We start from the raw sequence: 18,823 nt of genomic DNA, 5'->3' as shown, positions 1-18,823 counted from the left end.
GGGTCGTCTCTGGCTCCCCAGCGATGGAACATAGCAGCGCACAGGCCATGGCCTGTTCGATAGCGATTGAGGAGGGCCAATCATAACGTGCTAGGTCAAAGCCGGGTTGACGCTCGCAGGGGTCTGTGATGAGGTGTTTGTTCTTTACCTCAGCTGACTGCCAACTCTGTTTCCAAGAGTCTGGAACATAGAAGTTCAGTGTAGGCGTAGGGGACCAGATTGGGTGATGAGACGTCAAGCGTTGGACAGGGTGGGCGAAGATCTCCGCGTATATTGGCAGGTCCGGTCGAGCGTAGACGTGGGAAATGAACTTAGATGATGCCGCATCCCGACGAATATCTGGCGGGGCGATGTTGCTAAGAACTGGCAGCCATAGAACCGGGGTGGAACGGATGGTTCCAGAAATGATCCTCATGGAGGAATACAATTTGGAATCGACCAAGTGGACATGGGGGCTACGGAACCATACTGGGGCACAGTATTCTGCAGTGGAATAGCATAATGCCAGAGATGATGATCGCAGTGTGGAAGCGCTCGTGCCCCATGAGGAGCTGGCCAGTCTGGCAATGATGTGATTCCTCGCGCCCACCTTTGCTGCAGTTTTTATGAGATGTTCGTGAAATGACAGGGTGTGATCGAGAGTAACACCAAGATAGACTGGCTGGGCTTCATGCCGGATTCTCGTATCGCCTAGCTGCACATTAAGCTCACGCGAGGCCGAGGCATGGTGTAGATGGAAAACAGATGATACCGTTTTTGCAGTGCTAGGGGTTAGTCGCCATTTTTTATAGGCAAGGTCATTAAGTTAAGTTCAGTCAAATCCTATGGCTCAGCATTCTAGCTCCTGAGAATGTTCTTCTTTTTTTTTAATTTTTATATTACAGAATTACAGGTCAACAGGGGTTTGAATCCACACCACTCCCACCACCAGAGTTCTGAATCTTCACTTTCCCTTACTGCAATTCACCACAGTTCCCCTAAGATTGTAGACACGGGCCAACCATTCTCTACAATTATCTGTCCACATTTATACATAGTTGCCCCTTCTTTTTCTGATTCAGTCCTCTCTTCCCCTCTAAGCCACTCATGACATCATAGCTACCTCCATATGTCTCTCTCCTTTTCCTTCTCTCTCTCTGGGTGCTGCTGGAGCTGGAGTGCAGAGTCCTCTTATCTTCATCCTATCACTTCTCCCCTACTGGGAGTATAGATCAAGGTTGTTTTCTTTGGGGGGGGGAGGTAGAAGTCAGGAGTTCTGGCTTCTGTAATTGTTTCTCTCTGAACATGCTCCCAAGAGTATTCCAGAGACATTCCCACACAGGTAAATAATAATGAAGGCGTGAAACTATTTATGGCCAGGTAAGAGCTCATGGCAAGAGCGAGAGCCACAATGACACCTAGAGGTTCCAGGACACTAAGGGAAATACCAGTGCTGCAGGGCTTCTCTTTCTGTCTCTGTCTGAAGGAAAAAAATCAATCCAAGAGTGGTGTGCACCTGCTTGAGAAAGAAAAGAAAGAGAGAGAAAGGCAGGTGGGAGGGAAAGAAGGAAAGAAGGAAGGAAGGAAGGAAGGAAGGAAGGAAGGAAGGGGAGAAAAAGGATGGTTATGGTGGTTAGAAACAGAGGAAATCTAGGTGTCCAATACCAGTAGATGCAGAAATTCAATGTGGATATTACACACCAAATGGAATTAGCAGCCAGATACATACTAAACCACATAGAAGAATTTAATATAGTAGTGTTGAACATAAGCAGAAAAATAAAATAGGACAGAGAACAATACTGTTCACATAAATAAAAGCCCTATTCAAAAACAATATTGGGGCTGGAGACATAAGTCAATGGCTAGGGTATGTTTCTTACCATACAGGAGATTCAAATTTGAACTGAACACCAGAGACCATGGAAGCAGTAGGGAAAGCTCCTGTGCTATATCTCTTTCTTTCTCTTTTTTCTGTCTCACTATCTGGGTAAAAAATTCAGTTGAGTAGCGGTCTGGATTCCTCAGAACAAAATTACATTTTTGAGAACATATATTTTTAAAATGGATATACATCAATCATTTAGAAAGGGTTGAATATGAGAGGGTCAGCAGGGGTCAGGGAAGGGGGCTGCGGTCAAGGTAAAAGGTCGGGAAGGAAGGAAAATGCAGTATGGGTAGAAGGAAGAGAAAGGGGTGGGAAGAGAGACAAAATTAAAAAAGGAAAGAAGGAAAGAAAAAGAACTTAATAATTATCAGAGTCAGTTAGAAATGAAAAGTGATTAAGAAAATCCCCTGAACCTGAGAACCCAAGAAAGAAAAAGAAAAGAAAATCAATATCCCTAGCATTTATCCTTCAGCATCTAAATTGCTGCTCAGTCTCAGAATTTTCAAGTAAAGGGAAGTGTTTATCCTTAACAAGTATAAATGGTGTGTGAGGCCACTCAGGCTTGTAAATCCCTTCAAACTTGACCACTGGAATTGCTAGGAAGACATTGGCAATTGTCTCTTATTCTTTGCCCAGCAATCTAAGACCCGATTCCCTATATTTTATCCCACTGCTTGTCTTTGAGTAAATATATACATTATTCTTGTTCTTTTAATTCTGTAACCTCTTCAGAGCAGTTAAAAATTATGTTAAAAACTCATTAACTTTGACGAGATATTGATGATGCCAGCGGTTAATTACGAGCCAGCTGGTGTTATGGCAAGGATTATAAAGTTAGACATTGGAAATTTGTTTTTCAAAAAAAATAATAATAATAATGAAGACAAAAAAAATCCTACTATACTCATGGAGGGGTTGTTGAGATGGTGTCACTCCTGGATGACTTTGTAACGGAAGTCAAGGAGAGATCTGGGGACCAGTGGTCATATTGAATCCTTCTACCCCATTGCAGCACTGGAGTCTTCCAGATTCTCCCTCGCTGAGAAAATAAAAAGTAAAGGCTATAAATTCCTATGCTTCATGGTGTTAATTGATTGCAAGCTGGGGTCAGAAAGACATTTCTCCCCAAGGAGTACTCCTGCACAATTTAAAAGCACTGTGGGGGTTCTTACATGCCTAGAAAGCATTAAACAGTGGTCACTGTCAAGTACAAAGTAGCAAAATTTAGTGTGCTTTCAGCCCGTGCTCATGTGGTAGCAGGCAAGTGGACCCCTCCCACATCTCCTCCAGAGTAGGGGCGTTCAACAATTTCATCACAAATTGAAATCTTTCTATTTTGAAGTCAAAACAAGTACCTTTCTTTTTACAAAAAAGAAGAAGAAGAAGAAGAAGAAGAAGAAGAAGAAGAAGAAGAAGAAGAAGAGGAGGAGGAGGAGGAGGAGGAGGAGGAGGAGGAGGAGGAGGAGGAGGAGGAGGAGGAGGAGGAGGAGGAGGAGGAAGAAGAAGGCGGCAAATGGGAAGATAGAATCACATTAAAAATAAGAGCAAACGGAAGGACAGAGTTAATCTTTTTCAAGACTTTTCAAAATGTAGGGAAAAAATATGAAAGGTAATAGAGAACAAGGATTCATATCGCTATTTCTGGGGCTCCTCAGTCCTCACTAGAGCAGAGAAGTAGCCCAGTAGAATCACCTGACAGGGCCAGGCCATTGCATACCGGGTTAAGGGCACATAGTACAAAGGGCAAGGCCCAGCTCAACGATCCCGGTTCAAACCCGTCTCTCCACCTGCAGAAAGGTTGTTTCACAAGCAATGAAGCAGGTCTACAGGTATCTATCTTTCTTCCCTTCCTGGAAGAAAGAAAGGGAAAAAAACAAAAACAAAAACAGCCTTCAGGAATTTATAGCATAGGCACTGAGCGTCAACAACAACCCTGGAGGCAAAAAAAAAAAAGAATCATCTGACACAAGTGAGTTGGGGAAGCTAGTCTCAGGCCCTTGCCTGCCATATGGGCACTGCATGTGTGTATCTGCCTCATCAGCTGTGCAGTAATCAATGAGATGATGCCCCTCAAAACATAGGTTCCATCCTATATGTAGGAAACACTCTTATCTGTTTTTATTATTTATTTCCCAGGTAGGCAATAAAGTCCATGACCTGGAGTCAGAGTGTAAAGGTTTGCTTCCTGGATGTGCTGCAGGGCAAGGTTGACACTGCGTAAGGTCAGGGAGCTGTTCCAGTTTTTGTTTCCTTCTGTATAAGATGAATAATGATGATGATGAATACTTCAAGGCACTGTGTTGGAGATAAATGAAAACAAATCCCTAGAAAGGGTTAGAAAGCTTGGCACAGGGATTCCTCCTTTAACTAGCTATGGTTACGATTGTTATTTCTTTTCTTTTCTTCTTTCTTTTTTTCTTTCTCTTGCTTCCAGGGTTATTGATGGGGCTCAGTGCCAGCACTATGAATCCACTGCTCCTGGAGGCCATTTTTTCCCATTTTGTTGCCCTTGTTGTAGTTGTTGTTGGGGAGGAAAGAGAGAAATAGAGAGAGGAGAAGAAGACAGAGAGGATAGGGGGCTGGTGGTGGCGCAACTGGTTGAGTGCACATGCTACAGTGCACAAAGACACAGGTTTGAGCCCCTGGTCCCCACCTGCAGGGGGAAAGCTTTACAAGTGGTGAAGCAGGTCTGCAGGTGTCTCTCTGTCTCTCTCCCTCTTTAGCTTCCCTCCTCTCCTCTCAATTCTGGCTGTCTCTATCCAATAAATAAATAAATAAAGATAATAAAATTTAAAAAAAGAGGACAGAGAGGGGGAGAGAAAGACAGACACCTGTAGACCTGCTTCACAGCTTGTGAAGCAACTCCCCTGCAGGTGGGGAGCCGGGGGCTCAAACCTTAAGTGGGCCCTTGTGCTTTGCACCATGTGTGCTTAACCTGCTGTGCTAATGCCCTGCCCCCCCCCATGATTGTTATTTCTATTATGGTTGCTAGATGAATAAAACCTTTATTGATAGAGCCAACAGGGGCCCAAGTCCTTTGTGGAACTGTGTGGCACATACACAGGAGAATGTGTGCAGATGGAGATAGAAAGCAAAACTTAGTAGTCACAGCCCCTTGAAATAGATCTAAAATAGACCTACTAACTTCTTCCAAAATAGAGACCCCAAATCTCATCTGCTATGTTCTTACCTTTAGTTTCCTGATTATTAAACAATTTGTTCTGCTTTATATCTTACTGCTTTTTCAGCCACCAAGTTGCAGAGGATACCATGATGCCAACCTGACTTCCCTGGGCAGACGACCTCACCAATGTACCCTGGACCCCCACTTCTCCAGAGTCCTGCCCCACTAGGGAAAGATAGAAACAGGCTGGGAGTGCAAATCGACCTGCCAATGCCCACGTTCCACAGAGAAGCAATTACAGAAGCCAGACCTTCCAGCTTCTGCATCCCATAATGACCCTGGGTCCATACACCCAGAGGGTTAAAGAATAGGGAAGCCCAATGAAGGGGATGAAATACAGAACTCTGGTGGTAGAAATTGTGTAGAATTGTACCCCTCTTGTCCTAAGGTCTTTTTTGATCATTATTAAATCAATTTTTTAAAAGCCCTATGAGGACCCCAGGCAGGAAGAGAAGGCTGATGTTTATCTAGTGTCATGGATTCCCCTCTTACTTAAGGCTGCTCCCTCCCGGGGCTCCCTTAGTATGGGTGAACTGTGAGTTGTGCTGAGTATGCTTCTCATTAATGATCACTCCTCCCGTTGTCTGTGACCTGTTCTTCTCTTAACCACAAATGACAGGCTGGGCTGTCCTAATAACAGACAAGGCCATTAACATCTCTCACCCATCAGTGAATACTTATTATTATTCACACACTTTTTTCCTTTTGTGAGGAGCACTGTTACAGAGATGGTTTTCCTTGTGTGTCTCCCTCAGGCTCTTTATTATTATTATGCCCTCAAAGAAGTTCTATTCTGTTCCAGAAAACTGCTCATCACTTACTGCTGTGCAACATTAAAAAAAAAAAAAAGTTTCTCTTCTCCTGAAAACAAAGTGTTCAGTCCAAGTCTTACTGATCTTGACTTCCTTCAACTCTGTGAAAACGAAACTTCCAAACTCATGTCACAACATTTGCGGATTCTTTTTTCTGTACCTATCCCATATGGCTTCTCTCTCCCAATGTTATTTCATTTTGAGAAACTAAGGGGAGGTGTGTTTGTGTGGGAAATGCCATAAGAAATGAAAGCTTGACTATTGTAAATGCTAATTAGTTTGGAACAATGAGACAAATGTTTGACTGAGAAATTCCCTTTTTTTCCTCAGACATCGTAGAAATTACCTTAGCCTCCACTGATGACCCTTGTAAGTCCCAAATAGTTAAATACATTGCGTCATAAACAATCTGTTTCTAAACTCAGAAATTAAAAAAAAACAACAACTATAGTTGATGGATACATCATCTTTTATTCTTTGCAGTTCTATTCATCCAACTACAATAATTTTTCCGGATTTTTTTTTTTTTACTTTGATATGTGTTACTTTTATAGTAAGAAAAAAATTCCTTTCCAAAACTTTTTTTTTTTGGTAAAATTTAGTGGACAGGTGATTTCACCAAACCAATACTTTTCTCTCCTACCCTTATCTGGAGATGTTGAGGAGTGATTACTAATAGCTGAGATCCCTGTTTTTATCACAGGCTGGATGGCTGAAGGCTTACAGTCTGATCTATCTGCCAAGCATCCAATATCACATTTTCAGCTAACGATTTGGGGTCTCATGTTTTTGCCGTCCAACTGTTGACTCATTGTATGTGTGTACACACACTTTGTTCCAGAATGTCTGTCAGACGAACACTTCTTTCTAAATGAAGAAAAGTGTTTCTGGTTAATGCCAAGATCATATGAGGAATCACAGGGCAGAGTTGCTATTTCTTTGTTCTTGCTGCTCAATTGCTTTAAAGAAAAAAAACAAAAATCAAGGACAAGTGTGCCACTATAAACCTTTTTGTACCACGCACACCACCTATACCTTTGGAATGATCACAAACTGTACTTTGCCAACTTTGATAAAGGTGACAAATCTTGGCTCGGAAAAGAAATTTAGTGTTGTGTCAGCCCCATCAATAAGCTCTAAGGAAAAGTAATTCATTTTTAATGGAAATTCTGTTTACAAAATAGACTGAGTATATAACCAAACTCTAAGAGGAGATAACTCACCCCAGCAAATGGGCTGCATACGTAATAGAGTAGAATAAAAGTGAAGCAGCACACATCGTACTTAAGGAAATGAAGCCCAGGCAACATTTCATAGTTATAACAGTGATCTTACATCATACAGAAGCTTTAGTGTTCAGCTTTGATTTAGATTCAAGAAGCTGGGGGGAAAAAAAGCAAGGAAAAATGAAAAAGGAATGGCACCACTAGAGTAACTAAAACTGTATCTTATTTTTTCAGAAGGCCTTAGACCAACACATGTTCTTCTGAAGACCCAGCAAGTGTTGCATTGTTACCAACTCCAGCCCTCCATCGCTCTAGTTATTCTTGTTACTTAGCAAATGTGACATCATTCCTCTTACAGAGAGTATGAAGCTATTTTCAAAATGCATTTGTTTCTATAAATTTGCTTTCCTTATGGCCCCAGAGGCAAGTCGAATAGATGGCATTTTTCCCAGTTGGCAAGACCAAGACATCAAGTGCTTCTCGGGGCGGCCGGAAATGACTGAAATGAACCATACAGCAACTGGAGGTGCTCCTCTCTGCCATGTCCAGGAGGAGAAATAGAGGGATGATGCCACCATTTGACTAGAAGGACTTCAACTCCTTCTAATTGCATTCAGTTTCTATCACAAACTCAGAGACAATCAAAATGAACAGAGTCCCTGGAAAAACATAGAAGCAAGTCCAAATCTTGTCCATCGACCATTACTTTGGTGGCTGAAGTAACATAAAGAGATACAAACTGAGAAAACGATGGATATCAGTAAGATCACTTAATGCGTCTGAAAACACTCCAAAGATGATAGAAAATAAAAATGAAAACAAAAAAAGTTTAGGTAGGAGTTTAGGGGAGCACGAACAGACGTATGCTAGAAATAACACAGTTGTGAGTTTCTGTGCTAGTGGAGTCAGCCATTCCCCAGTTCTGGGCATCCAGATGATGTTTAATCATGTATGTCATTCCAGGGAAACAATCTAGAACCTTGTGCATATGTGCTACCCCTGAGTTGCCTTTCCAACAAGTTTTTTTTTTCTTTTTTATTCTATACTTCAAGAGAGTGGAGAGAGGCACCAAAGTGGGACACCACTGTTCATGGGGTTGCACCCCGATTTTTCATTGTTGATGTTCGTGGTGCTGCCACATGGTGCCAGGGATCAAGCCCAGGACTTCATGCATGGAAAGAAGATATTCTACAGCTGAATCATTTCCCTGGGCCTTTTTTTTTTTAATTTAAGATTAAACGCATATGAGTTGTTGCCCAATGAGAATATATCCAGCATAAGAACACATGTACAAGTACTTGTTGCAAAGTAACACAATCATATATTTTTTTGCCTCTCGGGTTATTGCTGGGGCTCGGTGCCTGCACTATGAGTCCACTGCTCCCTTTTGTTGCCCTTGTTGTTTATCGCTGTTGTTGTTATTATTATTGCTGTCCTTACTGTTATTGTTGTTGGATAGGACAGAGAGAAATTGAGAGAAGAGGGGAAGACAGATAGACACCTGCAGACCTGCTTTACCGTTTATGAAGCGACCCCCTTGCAGGTGGGAAGCTGGGGGCTCAAACCGGGATTCTTATGCCAGGTCATATCTCCCAGTTCCTAGCTAATAATTTCGGGGGACTTTATTTATATCTAAGATCATTATGTTTACTAATTCATTCAATCTTTGCAATGATCCTGCCAGTTAATATCTGTTGACAATCTCAGTGAGAGCAAGGGAGCAGGAGATAGCATAGTGGCTACGCAAAAGACTTTCATTCCTCAGACTGTGAGGTCCCAGGTTCAATCCCTTCCTACATCTTATTACTAAAAGTCAAAACTAAGCAAGGCTCTTAAAAAATAAGTCAATGGAGGCACAGAATCAAACAGTGAGTTGCATAATTAAAATGAGAATTCAATATCAATGCCAACAAGTATAATGATATTTTGGGTTGTGGGTGGTGACTTTGTGCTTAAACTATGTCCATTGGGATAAAATGATCAAAATTAATTCATTTGCTCTGTCCCATATTCTTTGCAAGTTTATTTTCCCATTCTTCCCAGCAAGAAGTGTATTACTCCCCTATCTGTGAAACTGGAATGGAATGGGGAAAACAGATGTTTCAGTTGTATGTCTAACATTCAAAAAGTCTTGCTTCTGAGTGTTTGGAGGCTGGGGGGAGGGGGACCTTGACTACAAGTCTGAGATGGCCTGCTGAATCATCATCACATGGAAATACAAGTGAGTCAGCTGACTGACCCCAAAGAAGGCTTCAGAGATGTCAATGAGTCTGTCCAAGAAGAGTAGAGACTACTAGATGACTTGAAATTGCTTATAGATACATAATTAAGTGCAGTTGTGATTACAACTCTTCAGCTGAACCTGGTCTAAACTTTCAACCTATAAAACCAGAAGCTACATTAAGAAAGAAAAGTAAATAAAAAATAAAAAACTTTTATGCTAACTCTCTGAACTATAAGGTGATCTTGTTACATAGAAAAAAAAATACTATACCAAAATATCATTGATTGAATTTTTAAGGGGGGGGGGTTTGCCAAGATAAAAATATTAATTTTTGAGAGGAGTAACTTGAAGCCTACTAGGATTATTTATTTATTTACTTACTTACTTACTTAATGATTTATTTTTACTAGAGCACTGTTCAGCTCTGGCTTTGGGTAGTGAGGCCCTGTCATTTTTTATGCTATGTTCCCAGTCCCCTCTATTAGGATCAGCAGGATGATCTCAATGATATCATCAAAAGAGATTGAGGCCAGGCTGTTTGGTGCGGCCTCGTCTGAAGACTCAGTGAGGGAATGATCAGCCTCCAAGACCACTACCTAACTGCTACAGACTACAGTTCCCAAGGACTACTGGACTGAGGTGTGCAGTTCCCTGCTGGCTCTTGGCCAAACATTGTCTTCAGTTCTCTTTCTGCCTGTGGATCCTTCTATGGAGCACACTCTCTATAGAAGAGTTTACTTCTTCAGAGAAAGCAGGGAAAGAGTCAAAGAGAGACAGGAAGAGAGAAAACAAGATGGAAGGAACAGTTGAATTGAGGTACTCAGTTTCCTGCTATTGACTTGATGCTATTGACTGACTTGATGCTATCCTCAGGTCTATTTAGTTTATTTTATTTTACTTTATTTTATTTAATAATGAATGATAAATCTGTCAGATAAGAGGGGTATAATTCCCACCACCAGAGTTCTCCATCCCACCCCCTCCAGTGGAAGCTTCCATATTCTTTATCCCTCTGGGAATATGGACCCAGGATCATTATGGGATGCAGAAGGTGGGAGGTCTGGCTTTTGAAATTGCTTCTCCACTGGTCATGGGTGTTGGCAGGTCAATCTATACTCCCAGCCTGCTTCTATCTTTCTCTAGTAGGGCCGGGCTCCAGAGAGGTCAGATTCTAGGACTCTTGGGTGAGGTCCTCAAATCTATTTTGCCTGTAGACCCATATATAGAACACATGAGAGTTTGGTCCTTTGGAGGAAGCACTGGTAAAGAGTAACTTCAGGGGTGGGGAGAGAGAAGGTGAGAGAACAAGATTGAAGACACAGTATTTATAGCTTCATCTTGAAATTGCTACGTCATTTGTGCTATATCTTATTCACCAGAACCACATTTTTTAGTTCAGCCAGATACGTAAGAAGTAGATAAAACAAAAGCATGAAAACCAGAACTGGAGGACCATTAAAAACATCCTAGTGCCTAGCTAAATTATAGGAAATTGTGAAGATAAGAGTTTTGTAAATAAGGACTGATTCATCAGATCTTTAATAGGAGATCTTAGGAACCAACTCTTGAAAGTTGAAGAAAGTGATTTGTTTTTAAATACAGGTTATACAGTGATATCACTGTCCCCAAGGAATAAAAAGGATGAAACTACAAATAAGTTTTTAAAAAATCTAGAAAGATTCAGAAGCTGGTTCTATAATGGAATCTTAACTGGGTGTAAGGATTGTGTGCAGTCAGTCTCTAATGTTTTCAGAGTAATGTTTTAAGACAACTTCAGCTCGCTACCAAGCATCCCTCAGAGGCAGGCAAGATGGACCATTGACCTAATCTGTTGTGGCATTTTTTATATACTTATGCATAACACTATGTGTGGATGCAATAAAAATTTAAGCAAGGCACTAGAGTTAAAAACAAAATAAGACCATGCAGATTTTGAAAAAAGGAGACATGACATTCCTACATCGTCTCAGAGACATCTCATGTACTAGGGCTCTTGTATATCAGTTCCATCCACAGGAACTCACCTAAATCATAGCTTCAGAAAGCATCAAAAAATTAAGGGGAGAAAAAAAAAACCCAGGATTTTACAGAGTATTACCATCAGAAAAGGAAAGTATCTGACTCCATATGACAGGGCTCTCTTTTATACCTACATTATGTTCAAGTGTTGAAAACAGCTAACTCATCTATTTTGCCCCCAGGCAATGTCTAAGTAGCTATTTTAGGGATACACTTGTAGCTTGAGGAGATTTGCTTCCCCTCCAGTTCTTAAAGAGAAGAATGCAGAAGAATGCAGGTGGATATATATATATATATGGGCTTAAACTTTATAATACACACAGTAGGGCATACGGATGCTTATTGCTAAAATGGTAGCACTTAATTAGAAGGTAAACAGCTCTCAGTATAAAGAATGAATTTAAAAGTTCCCACAGAAGCAGTCAAACATTTTGACATTGTAAGAGCAGTAGCTTCTGTCAGTCAACTTGAATTCTCTTTAAGCCTTCTACATATAAGTCACATTGAGAGGGTTATGCATTTCACAAGTGGATTTATATATAAATACTTTGGTTGGCTCCAGTTCAACACAACAAAAGAAGTCAAACATTAGTCTGTATTTGTATTTCTTTGCTGAAGTGTTTTGACATAAACTGCACACAATCCTAGCTGAAAAGCAGCAGGCAGCTTGGAACTAAGTTCTCCTCACACACTTGCATTCTTTGTGATATGATTTTTTTTTTAACTTGGAAAATTAGAAAGCTTATGAGTGAAAAGTTCACTCAAACTCAAGGGGGGAATTCTCAAAAGCAGCATAGACTTTCAGAAAACCTGTTTCACACATAATTCACTTTCTGCATCTCGAAATGTCTTTAAGTATCATATTCCCAAATTTCAACCACAGAGTTTATAGTCAGCATTTATACCTTTTGAAGACAGAAGGTAATATGTATAATATCAAGAAGTCACTCAGAATAGCCTTGTTGAAAAACCAATTCAGTTCTTCCAATGCAGACAAAATATATCCTTTGTTAAAAAAAACCACTAAGAATGCAAGTTACATTGCAAAATACTACTAGAAAATATTTTTAGAAATTTTCAGTTACATATGCCTTCATGAAATTAGGAAAAAAAAAAACCTCTTAAAATCACCTCGATCTGTCAGTTATTGCCGCAGTAATGCTAAATAACAAACCACCCTACAACTCATGGACTTGAAGCAATAACCTTGTATCCTCAGTCAGCAGGAGGTCGGCTGCCATTTGCCTGAACTAGGTTAGGCTATTTGCTCCAGGCTGAAGAACAGTTCAGATGTATTCTATGTGCTCAGCTCCTCATTTCTTATTCCAGGACTCAGACTGAAGTGACAAGAGACTACGTGAGTCATATCATTCTCCCAAGAGATCCTCACAGTGCAAAAGCCAAACCTAATCACACAAGCACAAGCAAAGTTTCTACTTGTATGCCATGTACTGATAACACCCCATTTGGCTAAACTCACTTATATGATCATGTCCAAAGTCTAGAGGTGGGGAATCAAATTTGGCAACAAATTTTGCAACAAATAGGCCATGTCAATAAATCAGCCATCACACGTATTACTGCCAGCCCAAAATAGAGAGTAGAGAAGTCCTACTGCCTTACATACTGAATTCTGAGGCATATTTTGTGTTTTAAAAAAGATACTCTATAAAGTTCATTATAAATTTGTATACAAAGGGAAATTATGTGATCTAAAAAATAGCTACAGTTATGACTCTTATGCCAAATATGAATGAATGGCTGTACAAATAAATAGATAATTGTTAAATTTATATATGTAGCCTTTGGCTTTATTTTACTGAACAATTTGGTTGGAATTTATAAAATTCTTTTTTTTATATATATATATATATTTTTTTTTATTTAAGAAAGGATTAATTAACAAAACCATAGGGTAGGAGGGGTACAACTCCACACAATTCCCACCGCCCAATCTCCATATCCCACCCCCTCCCCCGATAGCTTTCCCATTCTCTATCCCTCTGGGAGCATGGACCCAGGGTCATTGAGGGTTGCAGAAGGTAGAAGGTCTGGCTTCTGTAATTGCTTCCTCGCTGAACATGGGCGTTGACTGGTCGGTCCATACTCCCAGTCTGCCTCTCTCTTTCCCTAGTAGGATGGGTGTCTGGGGAAGCTGAGCTCCAGGACACATTGGTGGTGTCTTCAATCCAGGGAAGTCTGGCCAGCATCCTGATGACACCTGGAACCTGGTGACTGAAAAGAGAGTTAACATACAAAGCCAAACAAATTGTTGAGCAATCATGGACCCAAAGCTTGGAAAAGTGGAGAGGAAGTATTAGGGAGGTACTCACTGCAAACTCTAGTATACTTCTGCTTTCTTACTTTGGTGCCATACTCCAAACTCAGTCAATTTCTGCTTTGCGTTTCTACTTCTTTTTTTTTTTTTTTACATGTATAACATTCCCCAGATTTCCATTTAGCAATACAACCCCCACTATTTCATTCATCATTTTTCATGGACCTGTATTCTCCCCACCCACCCACCCACCCCAGAGTCTTTTACTTTGGTGTAATACTCCAATTCCATTTCAGGTTCGACTTGTGTTTTCTAATCTTGTTTTTCAACTTCGGCCTGAGAGTGAGATCATCCCATATTCATCCTTCTGTTTCTGACTTATTTCACTCAACATGATTTATAAAATTCTTAAAAGTAGCATATTACCTTAAAGAAAGTAAACTTGGTACTGATCTGTGGTGTACCTGGTTGAGCATAAATGTTGCCATGAGCAAGGACCCAGGATCAAGTCCCTGGTCCCCCAGGGAAGCTTCATGAGTTGGGAAGTAGTGCTGTAAGCATCTCTCTGACTCTTTATCTCCCCTTCCTCTCTTAAATTCTCTCTGTCCTATCACATAAAAATAAATCAATTTAAAAATATTTTCTAAAGAAGTACACTTAAAAACAGAAGGTGATAAAACAGACAAAAAAACAATTACTAAAATTTAACTTGAATTTTTCCAATAATAATAATAATAATAATAATAAACTTGATGTTTTCATTGCCTTGAGACAAAGCAGCATTTTCCCTAAATTGGAACTTGTTATGACAACCCCAAGTCAAAATGGCCCAACACTAGATTAATCTTCCTCCAGAATCCTGGATTCATCAAACTTGAGTGATCTAATTAGCTGGAACTGTTGGTAGTCTAGAACATACTAGTTCCCAGAGCAAACAGGAGTGTGAGGTTGGCACAAAAGTTTTTTTACAGAAGCCAGACCTTCTACCTTCTGCAACCCACAATGACCCTGGGTCCATGCTCCCAGAGGGATAGAGAATGGGAAAGCTATCAGGGGAGGGGGTGGGATATGAAGAATGGGTGGTGGGAATTGTGTGGAATTGTACCCCTCCTACCCTATGGTTTTGTTAATTAATCCTTTCTTAAATTAAAAAAAAAAAGGTCTGTTTATGGCTACATCTGCTCTGATGGATTATTGTTGGTATGCTTCATATTGGTTTGGTCTCACTCCCCCCGCCTCTGGGAGATTTGCTTTAGCCCTTGCTAGTTTTGCGCTTCTTCCTTCTCCCTACCCCCAAACGTACTTCCTTAGTTCCTGCCACTGCCACCGGAGGAGAAAGATGGAGGAGCACATTGTGTGGTGATTAGGTGTTGGACTGTTTGCCCTCTCATGAATAAAGATTAAACTGCATTCTCTGCTCAGCCGTGTGTCCCCATGGTCATCTGTCTACAGCCGCAAAGCTAGCCCAGCCTACTGGTGTCCCGAACTTTGAGGGCAGATTATAAACATGGCAACAAAAACCACTCATTTCCAGCTATTTAAAACTCTCACAGTTGCTCAACATGATCACATGTTCCTCCCATAGGTGTTATGCTATGTGGATTTTGTCACTTATAGATTATCCAAATTTAGGAGCAAAAAAAAAAAAAGCAATTTTATCTGTGTGTTTTTTAAATATTTGCCTATAATTTGACTACAAGTTCCTTTGAGTAAAGGATTATTCTTTTTCCATCTCTGAAAACATCTTCAATTACTTGTATTGGGAAAGATTTGGTGAGCCTACCTAAGTGAATTGAATCCTTGAAGTCTACCTTTAATAAGTTAATTGGCTTAAAGAAGTTTTTACTAGTCTCTCAGGGAAGATGATGATTGTTCTTGACAGCAGTAAGTAAATTATGAAAAATGAGAAAAATCACCAGAATCTGAGACCAAACTATGAGTAAAACATATTTGGGCTCCAACCAAAATAGCCAGAAAAAAACCTGAAACTGGATTTCATCTCTTGTCTTGAAAGCGAACCTTCATTTCCACAAACATGCCTGACTGGAACATGAAAAAAAGGAAGTGCTCTGCTACCAACCAGATGGACTGACTTCCGATAAATTTCAAGTAGAAAAATAAACTAGGTAAAAGCTAGAAAAATTAGAAATTGCCATGGGAGCCATTTCAAAGATAAGCCTGCCTGTAGACTTAAATATAAATTTCATTAACTTGTTTAAGTGGTAACATAGTCAAATGCTCAAATAAATCCTACCCTTTCAGTAAAAGCTTATTAAGACCTTGGTTTTGCATTTGGAAAATAGTCTAACAATTTTTTTTTAGACAACTGAGACTATGATGTAATCTCATACAGTAATAATCCAATTAAAACAGAGTTCCTGAATTGCTTTTCAAAGTTTAAAAATATTCGTAAGGGAAACTTCATGAGCAGTGAAGTACTGCAAGTGTCCCCATATAAATTATATATCCCCTTCCTTCTTTATTTATCTGTCCTACCAGATAAATCAATAAAATATTTTTAAAATAAAAATGATCACTGTAAAATAAACCCATGTGGCTAAAGGTATATATTAATTTGACCTCAATTATGCAAAAATAAGCACTAAATATTTATATATTTTTTCTATACAACAAATGTTTATGGTTGAAATTTATATAAAATTCTCCCTCTCAGTGTAAATCTCTTAACCCTTGAGAAGCCACTGATTATATAAAGTTATCCAGTTACTATATTTTCTTTCCCAGTGCTCATACCTACTGGTATCCAGTATTGATTAAATAAGCATTTGTCCTTAGCCAAATGATTGCCTCTCCAGTTTCTTGGAATTCTGGATAAACTAAGAAATGTTTTATACTTTCTAGTATGGAACATTTTAAACAAAGTAAATATGAATCATTGGTATGAGATTAGTACTCTAAAGAGATATGCATCTTGATGGTGATTTCAAAGTCCTAGCAACAACAGTTAATTCCTTAATCCAATGTTCCATTCCCATTTGTGTCCACAAAGTTTTTTAAAATTTATTTGTTTGTTTTTTCTTTTTAGTTATTTTCCCTTTTGTTGCCCTTGTTTTTTATTGTTGTAGTTATTATTGTTGTTGTTACTGATGTCGTAGCTGTTGGATAGCACAGAGAGAAATGGAGAGAGGAGGGGAAGAGAAAGATAGATACCTGCAGACCTGCTTCACCACCTGTGAAGCAACTCCCCTGAAGATGGAGAGCTGGGGGCTCGAACCAGGATCCTTATGCTGGTCTTTGCACTTCGCACCACGTGTGCTTAACCCGCTGTGCTACCGCCCAATCCCGTTTTTGTTTTTTATAATTTCTTTAATGGGGGATTAATGGTTTACAGTCAACAGTAAAAGACAATAGTTTGTACATGCATAACATTTCCACATTACAATATAAAACCCACTAGGTCCTCCTCTGCCATCATGTTTCAGGACCTGAACTCCACCCCCCTACCCCAGAGTCTTTTACTTTGGTACAATATACCAACTCCAGTCCACATTCTGCTTAGAGTTTTCCCTTCTGATCTTGTTTTTCAACTTCAGCCTATGAATGAGATCATCCCATATTCATCCTCTTATTTATTTAGCTCACTTAACATGATATTTTCAAGCCCCATTCAACATGGAGTAAAGAAAGTGAATTCACTATGAACCTGAGACTCTGGAGACTCAAGAATAAGAGTTTCTTTGCATAAAATTATGCCATCTACCCATGTTCACATTTTGCAGTTTTCCACATAACAGCTCAATACTCTCTAGGTCCTCTTCTGCCATTATGTTCCTGGACCTGAACCCTCCCCACCCCACTCCAGAGTCCTTTAATTTGGTGCAATATGCCAAACCCAGTCCAGAGTTCTGGCTACTGGTAGAGCAGCTGAATTGAGGCCAGGGCTTTGGATCCTTGGGGCTTGGGAGTCTCTTTGCATAACCATTGTGCTATGTCTTTCCCACCCTGCTTTATCTCTTTGTCAGGAATGAGTGATAAAGGTAAAAAGCCCTCCGGCTCCTGTAGCCTACAGGGAAACAAAAGATCAAATGAGGTTTTAACAGCCACTGTGCTTCAACTCAGGGATTAAGATAATATTGAAACAACTGTTAATTTCCACAAGTGTAAACTCTAAGTACCTAACTTAGACAGAAGTCATTCCAGGCAAGAGTGATCAGTGGATTGAAAACCACAGAGAATGGGACCTCATAACACACTATATACAATGGTTTAAGAGAAGAAACATTGGAGAAATGAACCAGAACAAAAGTACAGATAAATCTCCCTCCCCCAGCAGGTTCTGAGGACAAATCCAAACACTAATTGAGACATTAGTCACAGGAGTTAGGAAAGAGTTTGAAAGTAATATTATCAGAAATGGGGAAACAAAAAATGAGACTTTGAAATAAAACACTATCTCGAAGTGATTAGAGACCTGAAAGCTGAAATAGCTGAGCTAAGAGCACAACTAGCTGAACAAGCTAATGCAGTATCAGAATAGGGTAACAAAAAAGCTGAGCTACAGAAAACAACAGAATGGAGAGAGAATAGAATAAATGAGGCAGAAAACAGAATTAGCAAAACTGAGGAGGAGAGAAAACTAAGAAAGAACTAAGTGATCTCAAAAAGAGATTAAGAGATACTGAAAACAACAATAGAAACATATGGGACGACTTCAAAAGAAATAATATGCACATTATGGGCCTACCAGAGGAAGAAAGCAAGGGAGGGGAAGAAAGCATTCTACAGGACATAATAGATGAGATGAGTGTAGACAACATAAAAGACATAAAGGTTCAAGAATCCCGGAGGATCCCAAGCAGAATTAACCCAGACTTAAAGACACCATTTGAGGCTGCAGATCTTTCAGCTTTAGATTTTTGACTCCAGTTGGGTCTTTTGTATTTTATTTGTTGTTTTGGAAGGAGAGACTATTTTATCCCCATTATTCCATGGCCACACCTCCCGGAAGTGCACAAAGTGATTCTTATTAGAATTCTAAGAGGTAGCTAAATAAATGTTTCTCTGCCTCCTCCAAAGCTTCATTCTGGGATATTTCTATAACATTCCTCCCCCATATTCATACACAATTCAATCTCTTAATCTCATAATGAATTTTAGAAAATGAAAAGTGACTTACTTTTTTTTTTACTCAATCATTTATTTCCCAGCTACTTACTGGGAAATAGTGTGTGTGTGGGGGGGGTGGTGGAGTT

Source organism: Erinaceus europaeus, chromosome 21, assembly GCF_950295315.1.
Source record: "Erinaceus europaeus chromosome 21, mEriEur2.1, whole genome shotgun sequence".
Taxonomy (NCBI): domain Eukaryota; kingdom Metazoa; phylum Chordata; class Mammalia; order Eulipotyphla; family Erinaceidae; genus Erinaceus; species Erinaceus europaeus.
Note: the sequence above shows the minus strand (reverse complement) of the source record.